Source organism: Callorhinchus milii, unplaced genomic scaffold, assembly GCF_018977255.1.
Source record: "Callorhinchus milii isolate IMCB2004 unplaced genomic scaffold, IMCB_Cmil_1.0 Scaffold15, whole genome shotgun sequence".
NCBI lineage: Eukaryota > Metazoa > Chordata > Chondrichthyes > Chimaeriformes > Callorhinchidae > Callorhinchus > Callorhinchus milii.
The window spans coordinates 5,646,054-5,661,315 of record NW_024704756.1 but is presented as its reverse complement, the minus strand read 5'-3'; positions in this window follow the sequence as shown (position 1 = coordinate 5,661,315).

Below are 15,262 nucleotides of genomic sequence, written 5' to 3'. Positions count from 1 at the left end.
TCTCTGCGGTTTGCAATGCAAACAGTTCAGTGCGTGTGTTGCGCGTCTCTGTCTCTCTCTCTCTCTCTGTGGGTAATGTGCTTTGGTTGCACAGTGACATGGGCAGGGTCGTGTTTGGAGTTTTTTTTGTGTGGGGGGGGACTGGGGGTTGCTGCTCACTGTCGGAAAGTGAACTCGAAACTGCTCCTCTTGGGAGCTGTGTGTGTGTGTGTGTGGGGGTGGGGGGTGGGGGGGTGTGGGGTGGGGGAGCGTTTTTCCCAGCGTTAAAACACCAAAAAGGACATTAAAGGAAAAAAAGTGGTTAACTCGTTGCAAACTGGTTGCTCTGAGCAGTCGACTCCTTGCAGATGCAGATGTCCTAACACAACTCCCCCCCCTCTCCCCACCACCCAGTTTGGCTGCTGATAACAAGGGAATCCGCCCCAACAACATTAATCACAGACGTCGCGTTTGGCTTCTTCAGCTGATGGGACCGACGTGGTGTTATGGATCGGACTTACCCTCTTACATGGTTTAGAGAGTTGGGGGAGAAATCAACTTCATTGGCGCCACACAGTGGGCAAATGAGAAGACTTTAGTTGGGACTCAAATCACCAACACACACACACACACACACTGCACAAGTTAGTATCATTTGCTGCTTGGCTTTATATCAGGGTATCATCAGCTCTCTGCTGTTGTTTGTTGGTGTTGGTTTGGTCACTGAACTATTTGCAATGCTTTATTTTTAATACGTATGTGTATATGTATATATATGCATATTTACACTCTTCTCACTTCAATATTTGGGGGATTTCATGCGGTTTTCAGGTGTTCCTGGATTGTTTCAGGCTCGCAACCAGATCAATTCACAGCGTGTGTTGGGGATAATAATAGTACACTTCGTATTTAAATTTAATCACTGTTTTGACTTGTAATTATCTTGCTTGATAACGGGTTGCAACAATTGGTATGATTTTAACGTAAGGCAGTGAACGGAGAGGAATGATCTCAAATTGAAATGCAATATACATGAATTATTTTTTTTCTCTCTCTCCTCCTATTTTGTGCTCCTTGTACTCAACTGTGTTATTCGCATCCTCTCCCGAAGGGGTTTAAATTTTGCTGGGGAATGGTTCCAAGGCTGAGTTGGTGTCATACAGTCTGGAGTCTTGTAGCATATTGGTCAGAGTGCTCCCCTCGCAAGAGAGAGGACCCAGGTTTAATTCCCAGGTGGGGCAAGATCTTAGGCAGGTTTCCCTTATTCCACACGCCTCTGTTTACCCAGCAGTAAGTAGGAATCTGGCTGTTAGTCAATTGGCGGATCACTTTTCCCGGGCTAATGAACCCTTCAAACGAAATAATAATCCCGTTACTCAGTCCACGACTGTTTGTGGGCCGCTGCTGTGCGCAGCCGCCTGCCACGTTTCACCCACAAAGTACAGTCAATTCACTTTACACTATTGGCGGGCGGGCCTTCCGTCACTCTGCACCCACCCTCTGGAACTCCATTCCGCAGTCCCTCCATCTCGCCCCCTCCCTCGCCACCTTCAAGACCCACCTCAAGACCCTCCTCTTCGACTGTGCTTTCGATCTCCCTGCTTCCCCCTCCACCCCGACCCCCAGCTCAGGTCCATAACTCTGTCTGTCCAGCATCTTGGGACGTCCTCCTGACGTGAAAGGCTCTATACAAATGTAATTTTGTGGTTGTTGTTGTCTTGAAGATGTGATAAGGCACTATATCAATTGCAAGGATTATTATTAATTAGTAGCAGTCTTGCCTCTGGATCAGATGGTTGTGGGTCCATGCCCAATGTCTGGAGCTCACAGTGCAGGCTGACATTCCAGCACAACATTGGGGGAGCACTGCATTGGTGAAGGTGCCATTTTTTTGGACAAAGATGTTAAAAGCAAGGACTTGTCTTCCTTTTCAGGTGGATGTTAAACGATCATGGCGCTGCTTGCCTATAAAAATACTCAGTCACTACACATTCCAGTAACTCTTGTGAAGCGCTTTGGGACATTTTCCAGACATGTTAAATCAAACACAAGGTTTTTTTTAAAAAGAAAAGGGAGTGTCTTCCAATGTCTTGACCACTTATCCTCCAGATAAATTGGTCATTCACTTTGTGGCTCTTTGCAGCACCTTGCACATGGTTACCACTATGAGGGGGCGGGGAAGGGTCATTGGTAGCTCTTCAAGTGGCCTTTAGTCAAGTGCATGTCAACTAAGTGAACATCAACAAGCTGTAGCTCAGTGGTTAGAGCACTCACTTTGCAAGCGAGAGACCTGAGTTCAATTCCAGGCAGAGGGAGAAACCTTGGGCAAGTTTCCTTACTCCACACAGAGCCTAATAATAATCCCTCCAAAACAAAACAATAATAAATTGGTCATTTTCAATCTACGACTGTTTGTGGGACATTGCTGTGCGCAATTGGCTGCCGCGTTCGCCCCAAATATACAGTCAATTTACTTTACAGTGTGTTCTGTGAAGCGCTTTGGGACGTCCTCCCGACGTGAAAAGCGCTATATCAAATGCAAGGATTATTATTATTATAAAGGGCATCACAGCCAAGCCTTCGCCTGTTCTTATCCTCATGCATACATTTTCTTTATTAAGTATCACTTAATTGTGATCACCTGCTTCCTTCCCTTCCTAGCCTAGGGGGGTGTCTGATGACAATTGTATCCCTTGAACAATTGTATCTCTTGTTTGAGATCAGCTATCTCAGCACAGATTGGGGAATTGAACTGTCTCATCTGCTGAGCTGCTTTTTAATCAAATATGCTGGTTGATTAAGATTAGAATTTGTTGCAAAATGGATTTTTTTCCCCCTTCCCCCCAAAACAATTGTGCTGCATTAGAACATGAAATCATATACCTGTCACCTCGTTTCATTAGCCTGTAAGTATATCCTACAGGGTCTGCAGTTGATATTAAGTTGTCAAGAAAAGGCAGATTTGTGTGTTAATTCTTTTGGTTAAATAAAAATCCAGCACAACAAGATGCTTTGTAGTCACTATGTAAGATGTTAACATGCTCGGGGTACAGAGGAGTTCAGTCTTTGATTCTTACCTTACCGTTTTTATTTTTAGACAGTTTTTGCAACAACGTTTTTTTTAAAGAAAAACAAAATCCTAGTGAGCCTCTGGAGGGTTTGAAATGGTAACGATTCCAGAGTAATACTGGTGTAAGATCAGGCAGAGGTAGAGAAGACTTGCTTTCGGTAAAATTTTGACTTCCCAACAGATTACACTGACACATGAAGGCTGCAGTATCCCTCACAGAGGAATTTTGAAATCCTTTAAAACCCACTACACACAAAAAAAACCTGTCTTGAATTTTTTTTGCAATGCTGCAGGCAGTTATTTGACATTTTTAGCTTGGTATGTGATAACAGCATTCAGAAAACATTAATGTTTGTCTTGTTTTTTTTACACAGTCTTATGAAAATGCACCCGAGACTAACGTATACTGATGGGCATTCAATGAACATGTAATATTTCTCTTGGGAGTGTTAAAAATGAATCCTGGATGCCGACTCACAAATTAACTATTGCAGCGTGGAGCAAACTGCAGTAGTTTTGCTCCAAATTAAATAAATTACTTCTCACACTATTATTCGATGAATGTATCAAATTATTTATTTTTTATAATTAGCAGTAGTATTTCATGCATGAGTGACTACAGTTTAGCAGAGAAGTTCAGCACTTTCATTGTTAATCTGCCCCTTTACTTTTAGCAATGGTTTATGCATTTGCTTTAATTGTGTTGTGGGTGCCAGCTTTTTTTATGTTGTGTTTACTGTAATTACTGTAAAATGCTTTGAGTCATTCCTTGCAAAATCCACATTGCTATGCTTGCTATTGTCTTAAATGTTGTTTACTGTGTTTTCGATGCTGGCTTCCAGGTAAAGATATCCACTCATGCAAAGGAGACATGCAAGGTTATTTAATCCCACTATGTTGGATCCTGGTGCAACGCAAATGAGGTAGTATTAAAAAGTGCAGCTGTCTTTGGTATTGTCAAGCTTTGTTGGTCTGTGGTTCTAGTTCCACAGGCGAGCCTCTGTGCATGTACAGGTAGTTGCCATTGCCTGCTCATGCACGGTGGTGTTCAGAGCATCCAGTGTGTATGGTCTGTTTCACCTGGCTGCACAGAGTCAAATCCAGTTACCAACATTGCATCCACCTGCCCAGGGCATGGCTGTGTTTGCAAGTGTGCTGGGGAGCCCACTGAATGAAAGAAAAAGAAAGAACTTGCGCTTTTATAGCTCGCATCAACCTTGAAAATTCTCAAAATGCTTTAGAGTAATCCACATCAAGTGCAGTGACTGTTTTTTTCTTGGTTGTGATGCAGGTTTCGTCTTTTACACAGGAACCAACCCAAAATGGTCAGGAATCCCAAGTTTCAAGGGTTTGACTGGAAATGCTTTCAGGGTGTTTGAATTTGACATCGATTCAGCAACATAGAAAAAGGTTTAAACAGACCTGATGCACCGAGTCCGATCGAGGCCAGGGTCCACATCACATAGTTGCCGTGGGCTTCATGTTACCTTTTCACACATAAAGTAATTGAATTGTTAAGAAAAGCCTCAACTATCTGCATTGTGTTATGCATTGTGATACTACACATGTCAGGCCCCAATTGTCTGATAGTTGACCTCCAAAGCACAGTTTATGCTCTCAAACTGGAGCAGACAAGATGCTCCTCGGGGGGTTGAATTTTACCTTGATATTTATACGGAAGTACGGCAAACTCAAGGCTCAGACCACTTCTAGCAACCAGTGAAATTCTGTGTTCCACCAACCTTACATCCTCTCCCATGCTACCAATGCCCTCTTAGAACAAAAAAAAACCCCGTACATTTGATGTAGTTCTTGTCATATCACGTATCTCAATGCGCTTCATAGGTAACTGCTGTCAAGTGAAGTGTCTGGGAAAGGTAAGCAAACTTTCACAACAAACACAACAAACTGAGCCAAACTGATACCGTTTCTTCATAGTGTGCTTTCCATCCGCTCTTTCGCAATCTGCAAAGAAACAAATGTCCAAGTACAGGTCAGCAAAGCTTCCCCACACAGACAGCTTTCGGCAAATCACTGGTTTTGAGACAAGGACAACTCCTGAAGTGCCTTTGTCTAATGTACATGTCATTACAATTCACACAATGTTGCCTTTGTTTTTAACATCAGCTTCCAATTTGCACATAGCAAGGTCCTACAAACAGCGATGAAGTAAAGGACACTTCGAGAAAGTCCCTTCTATTTTGAAATACTGTCAATGGGATCTTTAACATCCCCCAGAGCGGTAGATGCAACCTCAGTTTTGTGTTTCATCTGAAGGACAACACCTACAACAATGCAGGTCCCCCGACCACTTACTGAGGTGGAGCATCAGTCCAGACTGGGGGGATCAAAGCCTCAATATGGGACTTGAACATGCAGCAGTTTGACTCAGAGGCGAGGTCACAACAAACTGAGCCAAACTGATACCGTTTCTTCATAGTGTGCTTTCCATCCGCTCTTTCGCAATCTGCAAAGAAACAAATGTCCAAGTACAGGTCAGCAAAGCTTCCCCACACAGACAGCTTTCGGCAAATCACTGGTTTTGAGACAAGGACAACTCCTGAAGTGCCTTTGTCTAATGTACATGTCATTACAATTCACACAATGTTGCCTTTGTTTTTAACATCAGCTTCCAAGATGCTTGATTTACCAAAAACTCACAATGATGTGTCGACCTGGAAGTGTAAATGTTCATTGCATAATAATAATCCTTGCATTTGATATAGCGCCTTATCACATTGTGAACATGTCCCAAAGTGCTTCACGCAATATATTATACAGTGAATAGACCGTATATTTTGTGGGTCAAATGCTTTCATCTTACAGTCTGCATACTTGACACTTTCTGCATTATGAAGTTTGGGGCGTGATACACTTTCTTATCCCCCCATCATTCGTTGTAATAATAATAATAATCCTTGCATTTGATATAGCGCTTTTTACGTCTTCTCGACGTCTCAAAGCGCTTCACAGAATAGACTGTAAAGTGAATTGACCGTATATTTGTGGGTGAAACGTGGCAGCTAATTGCGCACAGCAGCGTCCCACAAACAGTCGTGGATTGAAAATGACCAATTTATTATTGTTTTTGTTTTGGAGGGATTATTATTAGGTGTGTGGAGTAAGGAAACTTGCCCAAGGTTTCGCCCTGCCTGGAATTGAACCCAGGTGTCTCGCTTGCAAGGCGAGTGTTGTAAGAGCATCATGCAGGTCACAGTCAAAAACCTGGCTTCCCAAATCGACAGCCACATGGAAACACCTGAAGGCATCGGCTAGCAATGGAAATGCTGAAGTTCTGCTTTGGGTGTTTAGTCCATGGCATCAAAGGTGATTAAGATGCTGGTCATCAGGAAGCATTACAAACTGCTGGCTGGACAAAACGCAGGGATTAGAATTATAAAACTGTGCTCTGCTGCAAAATCATGACCATGGAGTCTGTGAAAATATGTGCTGGTCTTCGAATGACACTGTTGCAAATAAATCAAATGACTAAAACAGGGATGTTGGGGCACATCCTTAAAGTGGCGATGGATATTTTATGTCGCTTTACCTAGAAGTAAAACGACATAAAAACTAGTAGCGCCACAATGAGAAAACTCGAAAGAGTCTCATTTCTTCTGTGCTTCTTTAGTAAGGCAACGGGTTGAAAGGGACAATGTTATGACACCACGGTGTCTACAAGACAGCATTGATCAGCATTGTACAAGGCAGGATTACGAGCGTGTTAATGTTGTTGCACCATAAGGGAGTTACACTGACATTTACATAAAGGTTATGTTATGGAGCACAGGATATTTTATGGGACAGAGAAGTGAATAATGCACATTCATCGTATTCGTGTTTGTATTTTACCGTAACTCACTGATGCCACTTTCACCTTGAGAAAACTAGTCCGGCCTGCCACAAGGGTGGGAAGGTAATTCTTTTCTGTGCAAGCCACCGGTAGGTGCCGATACCATTTTCTTGTGATCATAGACAGGGACAGCTTTGAAATGACAGCATATTCACTAGTTGGCTCATGCACAGTTGTGTCTAGTTGCCAGACAGTTCTGTAAAATATGCCTCACAATGTCAGCAAGGCATTATCTAACTCATCCAACAGCACCTTTAAAAACCTAAATGGAATTAATTTCATTGTGTATCTTTATGCTAAGTGTCAAATGATTCGGCAAGTTATGGCAAGGCTCATAGTGAAAAATATTGCTATTGTTAGACATCAGCGAATGATGTTCCCCAGTGTGCTTTCTTTATTCTGTGAGGCCTTAACATGGCAGGAGTACAGCTTTGTGGCCTATGGTACAGAGCAGCTGAATCTTTCTATGGCAATATTGTTCTTGATGGGTTCACTGTGGAATCAAGCTGACTGGTGACTATATTACCAAACAATAGCAATAAAAAAATTCAGATTTATTTTTATTAATATAACAGTAACCTTTAAGAAACTGATATTGTCTCAACGATTGAATAATTGAAACTTGTTTAAGAATTTGGCATGAGAGGAAGTTGCTTAAAATATTGTCACCACTGAAATACAGCACCAACAACTTGCACTTCTATAGCGCCCTCCACGCAGGGTAGCGTCTCAGAGCGCTTAAGAGTGGTGGAGCCTGACTCCGAACTGGATGGGGGGGTGGGGTGGTTTCCGTAAGCACAGTCGAAGAGGAAGGTTTTCGGGCAGGACTTGAAAAAAGGGACGGGGGGGCAAAGTGGAGGGATTGAGGGAGAATGTTTCAGAGTTTCATGGCATAGTGGCTGAAAGCACGACCTCCAATGGTGGAGCGGAGGGCGCGAGGGACAAGATTTGAACACAAGTGTGAGGATCTTGAAGTCGATCCGTTCGGTGATGGGGAGCCAACTGGTGAGATGTGGGTATGGAGTTTGGTCCGGGTAAGTGTGCGGACGGCAGAGTTGTGAATGAGCTGGATCTTTTATGCAGGTGTTATGTGTTGTTTGATGTATAGTGCAATTTCGGAACTTGAATCATTTGTTAGCAATAGAAATGAACNAAAAATAATCCAGATGTCTAAATATTTAGTCTATGTGTGGATGATAGTTCTTATGTTTGATAACATTCTCTTTGTGATATCACAAGGAACATATCAAGAAATATGTAAATTTCACCCCCCCTCCTGTGTGTAATATAAAAATAAATAACTCATCCAAAATTACTTTTCTTTCAAACAGTAAAAATGATGCCTAAGGCAAGCAAGACACACACACAAATACTTACGAAAGAAAGGAAAGAATGAGTCCTAATGACAAGCCACAGGGAAATTAGGGCATGTCTGTGCCTCAGCTTTGCATCAGGTAAGTCTACATTTCACATTGACATTGACATCTGTTCTGTACTTTCCATGTTTGTTTTAAAAAAAAGTTTTACATATATAACAATGCACAAGGTTAATGCACAAGGTTTAACCAAAGCAAGCCCCTTCACACCTGATGGCTTAAGAGTTGAATCCAATGAAACTGAAAAGTACGCGCTGAGAAACCAAGACCGAGGCTGTGAGCGAGTGAATTTTCACAAGGTGAGACTATTTGTTGGTGTTGAGGGTTTAAAAGTGCAAATGAGAGTATTTCTAAAGTTATTGTTGGACTAACCTGCTGCTGGGCATCAGAGACTGACCTGAATTCAATAACTCTAGCACATTTCATAACACAAACTCAATTGGTCTTTTGTCTGGATTGGGTACTGAATTTCCTATTTAAGGAGTTAGCATAAGGATGGCCACTTGTGGTCACCTGCAATTTAATGTCTGCTGACTTTTTTTTCCTCTCTCCAGCAAAGAAGTCTGCTCACAGAGCATTGTAGGCAACGCCCCATGGGGAGTGTGGACGTTCCTCATTCAAGATGAGGAATGGTTTGAGTTTCAGTGACTTCCGTCTCTGGAGCTCTCTTCAATTTGTTCATTTTTTTTCTCAAACAGAGCCAGAATTTAATAGTGAGGTTGGGTTTGTATACAGGATTCATAATAACAGCCTGTTCTGTTTTCTCTGGACATGTCCGTTAGTGGTTATTGGGCTACTTGCTTTCCAAACTTGTATCCTGCACCTAAGGGCTTCTGCAGTGCTTTTTTCATTGGTTTCAAATATACCCTTGAGTGTTTATTAATATTTTACTAAAACTGTTAAATAATCACTTGAGTCCCAAAAGGCACATCCCTGATGATTTATTGCCTTTATAATGGGACAGAGTTTCCATTGTTTCACTTATAATTGTTGTAATTTGTTTAAATCATTCGATGAAAAGGCAGATCTCGATGCCGATATCTATCATCTTGGTGATTCTTACACTGAAAAGTGCACATCTTGTTGAGTCAGAACAAATGAGCAACTCGGATGAAACTTTGCATCCTTATTGTTCTCAACTATAGAATGCCTTTCCATAATAATAATCGTTGCATTTTAATATATTAATATTAAAGAACATCTCAAAGTCCTTCAGAAAGTTTCTGTGAGTGGCTATTTGTAGACATAACACACTAACTGCAATGAAAATATCCAAGAGAGTGTTTTCATTGTAGTGAGCAGAGAACAGTGTTGAAGTCACCTTTGTAAGAGACTTTTATGATGCAGGTTATTCCCGGAAATCCACTACAGACAGAATAACCCTGAACACATAATGTTTTTAATCTTTGGTCCATTTACTTAACATAATTGCCAGCCAGCATTCATTTTATTTCTGCTTAAATCGCCATAAAAATCCAAGTGTCTTGTTTTATAGGGACTAAGTGCAAAATATTAGATAATTTCTTAACTGCAACATGAACATAAAAAAAGAACTTGCTTTTTTTTTAACCGCCTGTTGTGTTGACATATCTCAGAAGTGCTTTATACTATTTACTATCAAGACTACTTTTTGACATGCAGTTGGTGCGCGTAAAATGTGTCTTGTGTAGGCTTAAACACTTGGAGGATCTTACACGGTTACATTTTCGACCTAGGAGAATGGATTCTGAGGCTTACACACTCGTAATGAAATTGTAGATGGTCATAAAAAAAATCTATCAAGAAGAAACCAATAACAGAATAATAGGAAGGTAATAGGGTTCAAAGATAAATCATAATACATTCGATTTTCGCCTTCAAAGCTTTGGATGTATCCTGCACCCACACGTCAGGGGCTTAGAAGGTTGTTTATTCATAGTCAGAAGAGAACTGGGATGGATGGCTGGGACCAGGGGACCAGGAAAGCAAGGCCACTGGCAAAGACTTGAAGCTGACACAGATGAGCACTGAAGCCATGTTAGATAAACAAAGCCTTCAATCACCAAAGCATTGTTAGATCTACAGTTCACAGACTGTGATAAAACAAAAAGGTCAGAAAAGGTAAAAAGAAATCCTCTTCTATCATAAACTCCTTAAAAACCATCCTCCTGAAAATCTGTGGGTGACTGAAAGATGCCTTGATGACTACTGATGGGTCACAGTGTGGGTAGCTGGAAGCGAGTCCCTAAAAGGATATAGGATAAAGGTTTTAAAATAAATATCACAATATAGAAGGCACATGTCAGGAAGCAGTGAGCGGTGGAAAGTAAAGCATCAGATTGTGTGGGCTGAGCAGCTCACAAGCACCACAGGTGCGAGTGACGTACACTGGCCTTATCATTAATGCTTTACATTCCACAACTCAACAGTATCGTAATCAGTATTCTGCTTCATCTCCATGTCCAAGATTTTTAAAAAATCCGTACATTCTACAGGCATTTGCTTCCTTTTGATTTATCCTCCGGTTGGTGTTTATAATTACCCTGGGTTTAACAGGGCCAAGGTGGCTCCTGTAAATTGTTTGACACTCTCTACTGTCGCTGCTTCATTCAAAGTGCAGTGAGCAGGACCTTCCGCATCTTCACATCAGGAGCTGAGCGAGAGAAAAAGTGAAATGATGAGAATGACGATGGAGCACGAGAGCAGTGAGAATAAGAGAGGGCAGAGCAGGCTGGAGACTGACAGCAAGTAGTCCGAACGATTCATTTTAATTGGGTAGCTGGCCCAGGAACCCAATAAATCGGTGCCAGAAATTGGGATGTGGAAGAGTAATGGTACAGGCTTTTTTTTTTAAATTCACCACTTCTTCCTGATAAAAGTTTACTGCTCTAATTTCCTAGCCTAATTAGCGTTAAAAGTAATGATTTCCATCTCACTGCGAAATCACAGGATAATTAAAATCACAATGATTTTGCTGCAATGCAATGCAGTGGTACGTTGCTATTATTTGTGCTAATCAAGTGCTCCAGGACTAACCCTGCGTGAAGGGTTCTATATAAACGCAAGTTATTATTATTATTTATTTGTTTTTATTATTATTCCCTTTCTCTGCAATCAAGTCTCCCCCTTGGCCGCTTACTCTCCACTCTCCCCGACCCCAACCCCCAGCTCGGGTCCGTAACTCTGTCTGTCCAGCGCCTTGGGACGGCCTCCCGACGTGAAAGGCGCTTTACAAATGTCATTTTGTTATTGCTGCTGTTACTCCCCCCCCTTCAAATTCCACTTAAAGACTTTCCTTTTTGATCGTGCTTACAGTCACCTCCCCACTCCCTCTCCCCCTGGTTCGGCGTCAGACTCTGCCACTGTGAAGTCCTGTGGGATGCTATCTCGCGTGAAGGGCGCTATATAAATGCAAACTGTTGTTATCATTGTCGTCACTAAATAAATACTTTATAAAGATCAGGAATCCTGGCTCATTACTTCCCTCCCTGGCACAGGGCCACACACTGAAGACATTTGCAATACCTCCACTGCTATTCTGGATGAGATCAGATTTCTCAGCACAAATGGCAATCGTACAATCGTACCTTGGGCAATTCTGGGGCATTTAAAGCCCACTTGAAGGGGTTTTAAAATTCAAGCAATGGAGGCCAACAAAACAGTTGCCCCCTCCAGCCACCCATCTACCCATTTTAGATTGGCTTCCTTATTGTTTGCCCCCTTCGCGTGCAACTTTATTATTTCCTGGCCAAGAGGATGGTAGATTGGACTCTTTCATGTTTCTGTCAATGATAAATCTGCTCCAGGGACTGTGAGAAAGCAACTCACCCTCCTCATTTCATTCTTGTGAAAACCTGTTGTTATAACTGCATTAATCAAAAAGCAGGGTGTCAATGCTGGGAAGCAGGATAGTGTTTCACTTTATGCACTGAGTGACAATGTCAAGCACTCCCAGGTCAATTTTTGAATGTACATTTTTTTTTGGAATGATTTTGATCTCAACCCATCAACCTGCCTCCTGTCCATTTTTCTCAATCCCTCGCTCACTGAATCCCTCTTTCTCCCTCTCGATCCCTCTCTCTCTTTCCTGAAATGCATCCGGTTATCTCCTGATCCCATTTTTTATTGTTTGCTCGAGTGGCTTTATGCTACATTTCTCTTACCCTTTGAGTTGAAAAGGGCTGTGCGCTGGTTTCTTTCTTGTTCTGAAACATAAAGCACACACAATGTGCAGAGAGAAGCTACCTTAAATACTGAGTGTGGCTCATTCCTAAACTCATAAGTTGCCTCGCGCCCTACCCCCACCCCCCGGCCCAAACCAATAGCATCTCTGTTTCATACAAGTCATCCTTGTGGACTGAGAGAGACTGCCAGTTTAATTCAAGTGTGTACTGAATTATGGGCATTTCTGCACTGTGGATTCATGCCACTAACAACTAGGTTGAAGCTGTCCGAACTGATTTCCCCCACGACCCTTGCTGCCAGCAGAGAGAGAGGAGATTTAGTGCAACAGTTTGAAAACCCAGGGTCCCAAAGGTGGAAGGACAGTGTTCTAACCCCTGCACCACACGTCCCCATTTGCTTAAGACCCTGAGGTTATTCACTACATAATACGCAGACAGAGCCTGTGTTATCTTTCAGGAACAGAGTAGCAAAAACATTCCCATATCGCTAGCTCTTTCTGTGATGTGACATACCTGAGGATATTAATCACAACTGCTGCTCTACCCTCTCATCTGTCACATGACTCCAACTGTCTTACATCCTCAATGGAATTCACAGCATGGTAATTGCCTGCAACTGTAACTGACAAAATAATAGAGGTACCAAATATTATTCGAAATAACAGTTGGTCAGGAGTGAGTTATGGGCAGCAAACATAATCTCAGGATTCTGATGATTTACGTAAACTGCCTGCCGTCTGCGGTTTGCTCTCGAAGTCTCTAACACCAACAGAATCCCACAATTGTGTTAGCAACTGCCTTTTAGCATCTGCAGTGCTGTGCACTTCAGGTGGATTGTCATCTCTAAGTTATACATTTTGATGTAAGAACACATCATTGGCAAGACATTAAATTGTGCAGCATCAAGAATGCAGGGTCCGTGCATTTCCGAAAAATATTCTTATGGAAGCAAGTGAGAATTAAAAAAAAATGTATAGCATCACCCAAACTGGGAACTTAACAAGTTTTCCATATTGCTGACTTTCTCCTGGGAGAAGGTGGGAATGAAAGCGAGACAAGTCTTGATTTTGTCTTGCTTTCCCCTGCCACTTGGGAAATTTCGGCTTTCTGTGATGGTGTGTGCTGTTCAGTTTAAGTATACTTTTATTATCAGCGCCTACTGGAGCTCACAATCCTGCGTTTTCCTTCTTTTAACCCTTCAGGATACTTAAATAAGGTTTCTTCACCCTGCTTCTAGTCAGACTGCTGTTAACGGAGACTGATTTCTTGTGTTCAGACATTACTCTTATCGTGTGTTCCTCCTGTCAGTTTTCACAAGCAATAAAGAATGAATCCCCGCATTCAGTCAAAAAGACCCTTGTGCATCCCGAATACATGTAATGTGATCAGTAAAGCAAGCATGAGCCAATTCACTGTCTTAAAGGGGGCGAGTCTTCTAGGTAAATTAATTGACCTGCGTTGAATAAGATGCAAGGTATGTGTCAATCCTCCCCTCCCCCCTGAGCTCTTGTACATCTTTCAGCCGACTGATTCAAAAGTGGGATTTGCAAAACCCTGGGAGTATGTCAGCCTCTTGCCCTTTTCATTAGGAAATTAAATAGATGACAGAAGCTTAATCCTTACTGAAGGCTTGAGTCACTACCTTCAGGTAAGGGAGAGAAATCAGAGAGAAAATTGGACTCTAACACACAGATGTTAAGTAATGCAAATGTTAATGAAATGTCACCGTTTCTGGGAGGAATCGATTTGAACTTCTTTATTTTGTTTTTTGCTCTGCTTGTCTGCATGGCAATTCACTCGTCCATTGTTGAACACTCAACAAATTGATAGATTCTTATCAAGTAGCAAACCAGCGTCACTGAAAGCTATAATGTCAATTGGACCAATAGGGTCCTATTGCCATTACAGTAAATTCCTCGTAACTCAACCCTGTGATAACTTGTCGCTACCACTTAGGTCATCATGCTGTCAATATCCCAGCCCCATTTATCTATGTATTTATACATATGCCTAACTCGCCACTCTGGATAACTCATCATTGCACCCATTTTCCTTGCTTGTCGGCCTCCCCAACTCCTCCCTCCATAGGCTGCAGATCATCCAGAACTCTGCAGCCTGTGTCCTCTCCCGCACCAGGCTCTGTGACCCTATCACCCCCATTCTTGCCCACTGGCTTCCCATCATACAGAGGATACGGTTCAAGATCCTGGTCCTCACCTTCAAAGCCCTCCATAGCCTCGCTCCCCCCTATCTCTGCGACCTCCTAACTCCCTACCAACCTGCCCGCTCCCTCTGCTCAGTGGGCTCCTGCCTGCTTCACGTCCCCCATCTCGCCCGCCCCACCATTGGCGGGCGGACCTTCAGCCACTTTGCCCCCACCCTCTGGAACTCGATCCCACAGTCCCTCCACCTTGACCTCCCTTGCCTCCTTCAAGACCCATCTCAAGATCCTCCCCTTCAACTATGCTTTTGATCACCTTCCTGCTCTCCTTACTCTCCACCTTCCCTAATCCTGACCCCCAGCTCGGGTCCGAAACATTGACTGTCTAACGCCTTGGGATGTCCTCCCGATGTGAAAGGCACTATACAATTTGTCGTTGTTGTTGATATCAGTAGTTTACTGTATGTTGTTTCCCTTGGTTTAGTTAGACAGGTTAGATGGCAAATTAAGATGACAATGGAAAGAGTGACAACCATTTGGCCCATCAAGGACATGTGCAACAGATCATATCACGGTCTCAACTGAATATCTTGGGAAACAATCTGAATGTATGTTCCTTACCCCAAGGCAAATAGAATAAAACTCTACAACTTTGCCCTC